This window comes from Lontra canadensis, unplaced genomic scaffold, assembly GCF_010015895.1.
Source record: "Lontra canadensis isolate GAN:19392208 unplaced genomic scaffold, GSC_riverotter_1.0 scaffold3, whole genome shotgun sequence".
NCBI lineage: Eukaryota > Metazoa > Chordata > Mammalia > Carnivora > Mustelidae > Lontra > Lontra canadensis.
This window is the reverse complement of record NW_022630997.1, coordinates 32,000,673-32,006,672: the sequence shown is the minus strand read 5'-3', so window position 1 is coordinate 32,006,672 and position 6,000 is coordinate 32,000,673.

Here is a 6,000-nt window from a genome sequence, read left to right as displayed (position 1 = left end):
AAAGGCGCTGCTTAACAATTGAGCCTCCCAGGTGCCCCAAGATTTATTTTTGTTTTTGAGAGAGAGAACACGCATGCATGTGGGCAAGGGGAGGGGAAGAGGGAGACAAAATCTCCAGCAGGCTCCCTACTGCACATAGAGCCCCATGCAGGGCTAGAACTCTGGACCACGACATCAGACCTGACTGAAACCATGAGTCAGACTAAATGAGCCACCCAAACACCTCCATACCACATCTTCTTTATCCATTCATCCATGACAGGACAATTAGGTTACTTGGCTATAGGAACTAATGTTGTAGTAAATATAAGGGTACATTTATCTTTTCAAGTTAGTGTTTTCATTTTCTTTGGATAAATACTCAGTAGTGGAATTACTGGATTTTTTGATATTTCTAACTCTGAGGAGCCACCGTTCTGCTCTCCACAGTAATTGCACCAACTTACGTTGCCACCAACCGTGCACAAGGGCTATTTTTCTCTGCATCCTTGCCAGCTCTTGCTTTTTGTGGTCTTTTTGATACTAGCCAGTCTGACTGGCGTGAGGTAGTATCTTCTTGTGGTTTTGGTTTGCATTTCCCTGATGATGAGTGCTGTTGAACAACTTTTCACATACATGCTGGCTATCTGTATGTCTTCTTTGGAATAATGTCCGTTCAGGTCCTCTTCCCACTTTTAATTGGATTGTTTATTTTAATCTATGTGCACTGGAGGGGGAGTGGTGTTGACTTCTATAAGTTCTTTATATATTTTGGTTATTAATCTCTTATTGGATATGTCATTTGCAAATATCTTCTCCCATTCTCTGGGTAGTCTTTTCATTTGTCAACGAGTTTCATTGCTGTACAGAAGCGTTTATTTTTGTGTAGTCCCAGTAGTTTATTTTTGCTTTTGTTTCCTTTACCCAAGGAAACATAGCCTGAAAAATGTTATGACCAATGTTAAAAGTTTACTTCCTGGGGTAGCTGGGTAGCTCAGTTGGTTAATCGTCTGCCTTCAGTTCAGGTTCTGCATCAGGCTCCCTGGTCAGCAGGGAGTCTGCTTCTCAACTCTGCTGTACTCTTTCTCTGTCAAACAAGTAAAATCTTAAAAAAAAAAAAAAAAGTTTACTTCCTTTCCTTTATTTTGGTAGTTTTATGGTTTCCAGTCTTGCATTTAGGTCCGTAGCCATGTTTAGTTGTTTTCATGTATGGTGTAAGAAAGTGGTCCAGATCTGTTGTTTTGCATTTAGCTGTCCAGTTTTCACTGCACTATTTATTGGAGAGACAGTCTTTTTTCCATTGTAATTCTTACCTCCTTTGTCATACATTTAGTGATCATATAAGCATGGGTTTATTTGAGGGCTTTCTATTCTGTTCCATTGACCTAGATGTCTATTTTTGTGTACCATACTGTTTGGATTAGTATATTTGTAACGTATCTTGAAATCTGGCATTGAGATACCTCCAGCTTTGTTCTTCTTTCTCAAGATTGCTTTGGCTAGGGGCGCCTGGGTGGCTCAGTGGTTAAAGCCTCTGCCTTCGGCTCAGGTCGTGATCTCAGGGTCCTGGGATTGAGTCCCACATCGGGCTCTCTGCTCAGCAGGGAGCCTGCCTCCTCCTCCTCTCTCTCTCTGCCTGCCTCTCTGCCTACTTGTGATCTGTCTGTCAAATAAATAAAAATAAATAAATAAATAAAAAAGATTGCTTTGGCTACCAGGAGTCCTTGGTGGTTCCTTGCAAATTTTAGGATGATTTGTTCTAGTCTGTGAAATATGCCATTGGTATTTTGGGGATTGCATTGAATCTGTAGATTGCTTTGTATAGTATGGACGTTTTAACAGTATTAATTCTCCAGTCCATGAGCATGGCATACCTTTCTATTTATGTAGTCTTTGATTTCTTTCATCAGTATCTGCTAGTTTTCAGAGTACAGGTCTTTCACTTCCTTGGTTAATCTTATTCCTACATGTTTTACTCTTTGTGCAATTGTAAATGGCATTGTTTTCTTAATTCCCCTTTCTAGTCCTTTGTTAGAAGTTTATAGAAATGGTTTATCTTTTATATTAATTTTATATCTGCAACTTTACTGCATTCATGTATCACTTCCAACAGGTTTTGGTTTTGTGGAGTCTCTGGGACTTTCTATAGGGAATACGTCACCTGCAAATAGTGACCGTTCAACTTCTTAACCAATTTGAATGCCCTTTTTCTTTCTTTTTCTTGTCTGATTGCCATGCCAAGACCTTCCAGTATGATGTTAATCAAAACAGTGAAAATGGCGGCGCGCCTAGGTGGCTCAATGGGTTAAAGCCTCTGCCTTCGGCTCAGGTCATGATCCCAGGATCCTGGATCGAGCCCCGTATCAGGTTCTCACTCAGCAGGGAACCTGCTTCCCCCCTCTCTCTCTCTGCCTGCCTCTCTGCCTACTTGTGATCTCTCTCTGTCAAATAAATAAATAAAATCTTAAAAAAAAAAAAGGTAAACGTGGATATCTTTGTCTTGTCCCTGATCTTAATAAAGGTCTCTGTATTTTCCCAATGAGTAAAATATCACTGTGCATTCATCCTGTATGGCTGTTTCAATGTTGAATCATGTCCCATCTAAACTCACTGCTGTGAGAAGTTTTATCATAAATGGATGTTGAATTTTATCAAATTCTATTTCTGCATCTATTGAGATGATTATATGGTTTTTATTCTTTGTTTTGTTAATGTGATGTATCACGCTAATCAATTTGCAGACATCAAACCATCCTTGCATCCCTGGAATAAATCCCACTTGACCTTGGTGAATGATCCTTTTATTGTATTGTTGATTTATTACAACACATTGTAATGTACTGTATTCAGTTTGCTAATATTTTGTTGTGGATTTTTGCATCTATGCTCATGAGAGATTGGCCTCTAGTTTTCTTGCAGTGGTTTTGTATGGTTTTGGTATTAAGGTAATGCTGGCCTTGAAGAATGAATTTGAAGTTTTCCTTCTTATATTTTTTTGGAATAGTTGTAAAGAACAGTTAATGCTATACTTCTCAATATTTGGTAAACTTCACCTGGGAAGCCATCTGGTCCCAGTATTTATTTGTTGGGAATTTTTTGATTACCAGTTCAATTTCATTACTAGAAATTAGTGTGTTCATATCTCATATTTCTTCCTGATTCTGTTTTGTAATATTGTATATTTCTAGGAATTTATTCACTGCTTTTTCATTGTCCAATTTGTTGGCATATAATTTTTTCATCATACTCTCCTTTAATGTTTTCAGCCATTTCTTCTCCTTTTTTATTCCTGATTATATTTAAGTCTTCTCTCCTTTTTTTTCTTGGAGTCTGGCCAGAGGTTTATCAATTTTCTTTGTTTTTGAAGAACCAGCTCTTGGTATCATTGATTCTTCCTAATGATTTTGTTTTTGTTTTGTTTGTTTTTTGGTCTCTATTTGATTTTTTTTTTCACTCTGATCTTTACTATTTTCTTCCTTCTCCTAACTTTGGACTCTGTTTATTCTTCTTTTTTCTAGTTCCTTGAGGTATAAGGTTAGATTCTTTATTTGAGATTTTCTTCCTTGTTTCTTGAGGTAGGCTTGTATTGCTATCAACTACCATCTTAGAACTGCATCCCAAGCATTTTGAACTATTGTTTCTATTTTTATTTCTCTCCGGGTTTCTTGTTTTTGTAATTGATTTCTAGTTTCATACTGCTGTGGTTGGGAAAGATGCTCGACATGATTTCAGTCTTCTCAAATGTTTGGAAAATTGTTCTATGGCCCAACATATCTACCATGGAAAATATTCCATGTACACTTCAAAAAAAAAGCATAGTCTGCTGGTATTTTGGATGGAATGTTCTGTGTTTATCAGTTAAGTCCAGGTGGTCTAATATGCTGTTCAAAGCCACTTTGCTTACTACTTTTCTGTGTGGATGATTCTATCCATTGATGAAATTGGGGTGTTAAAATTCCCTGGTATTATTGTGTTATTCTCAGTTTCTTCCTTTATGTCTGTTACCATTTGATTCATGTATTTTTGTGCTCCTATGTTGGGTGCATAGATAATTACAATTGTTATATCCTCTCATTGGATTGATCCCCCTTCATCATTATGTAATTCCCCTCTTTGTCTCTTGTTACAGTCTTTATTTTGAAGTCCATTCTGTCTGATGTATGTATTGCTACCCCAGGTTCTGTTCTGTTTCCATTTACACGGGATGTCTTTCTATTCTTTTACTTCCAGTCCGTATGTGTCTTTAGGTCTGAAGCGAGACTCTTGTTGGCAATGTGTAGATGAATCTTGGCACTTTTTATCTATGTCATCCCCCTATGTCTTTTGTTTGGAGCATTTAGTCCCCTTACATTCAAAGTAACTATTGGTATGTATGTACTTATTGACATTTTGTTACTTGTTTTGCGGTTGTTTTTGTTGTTCTTCTCTGTTCCTTTATTCTTTCTTCTCTCACAGTTTGCTGGTTTTCTTTCATGATAGATTTGAATTCCTTTCTCTATTTTTTTATATCTCTTATCAGTTTTTGATCTGTGATTACCATTAGATTTATATTAATATCTTCTGCATATAGCAATCTACATTAAGTTGATGGTCCCTTAAGTTTGAACCCATTCCTTTTTTTTTTTTTTAAGATTTTATTTATTTGACAGATAGAGATCACAAGTAGGCAGAGAGGCAGGCAGAGAGACAGAAAGGAGGAAGCAGGCTCCCTGCTGGGCAGAGAGCCCAATGTCAGGCTTGATCCCAGGACCCTGGAACCATGACCTGAGCCAAAAGCAGAGGCTTTAATCCACTGGGCCACCCAGGTGCCCCAGTTTGAACCCATTCTAAAAGCACTAATTTTTTACTCCTTTCCCTGTGTACCTGTTAGGTGTATAGTGTCATACTCTACCTCCTTTTATTTTGTAAAACCTCTGACTAATATTTATAGATATACCTAATTTTATTGCTTTGTGCTTCCTACTTAGTCTTGCTTCTGCTCTTTCCTTTCCACGCAGAGTCCCCTTTAACATTTCTTATAGAGCTGGTTTAGTGGTCATGAATTCCTTTATCTTTTGTTTGTGTGAGAAACCGTTTATCTCTCCCATTTTGAATGATAGCCTTGATAGAGTATTCTTGGTTGCACCTTTTTTCCTTTCAGCCCTTTGAATATACCCTGCTACTCCCTTCTGGCCTATAAAGTTTCTGCTGAAAAATCAGCTGATAGGTTTATGGGGTTTCCCTTGTATATAACTGTTTTCTTTTCCCTTGCTGCTTTTAAATTTTTCATTTTTTCACTAATTTTTGCCATTTTAATTACTGTGTGTCTTGATGTGGACTTCCTTGAGTTGATTTTGTTGAGGACTCTTTGCCTCCTGGATCTGGATTTCTGTTTCCTTCCCCAGATTCAGGAAGTTTTCAGCTAATATTTCTGTCCCCTTTTTGTTCTTCCCTTTCTAAGATCCTTGAATGCCAATATGACTATGTTTGATGGTATCACTGAATTCCCTTAATCTTTCTCATTTTTTGTTATTTTTTCTTTCTCCTGTTCAGCTTTATTGCTTTCAATTACCCTGAACTACTTAAATAAAAGCTCATAACTCATTTACTCTGACCTCCAAGTCACTGATCCATTCTGCTTCCTCTAGTCTGCTTTTTACTTTCTGTAGTGTATTTTTAATTTCAGTGATTGAGTTCTCCATCTGATTGCTTCTTATGTTTTCTGTCTCTTTGTTGAGAGTCTCACTGAGGTTCTCAACTCTCGAGTCCAGTGATTATCTTTATGACCAATACTTTAAATTCTCTGTCAGGCTATTACCCATCAGTCCAGCCATCTGCAATAGTCTTTGCCCATTATGGGCAGCGTTTGGTCCCTATGCTGTTAGTGGGCTGGTCATGGGCCACTGTAGGCTTGAGTTGGGTCAAACCTGGCATTCAGCCTGGCTGCAGTAACACCAAACTGCAGGGTATTCTCCCTGTGTTGTCCAAGAAGTGTTCATTGATGGGTGAGGCCTGCAGTCCGACCAAATGTCTGGTCCTAGC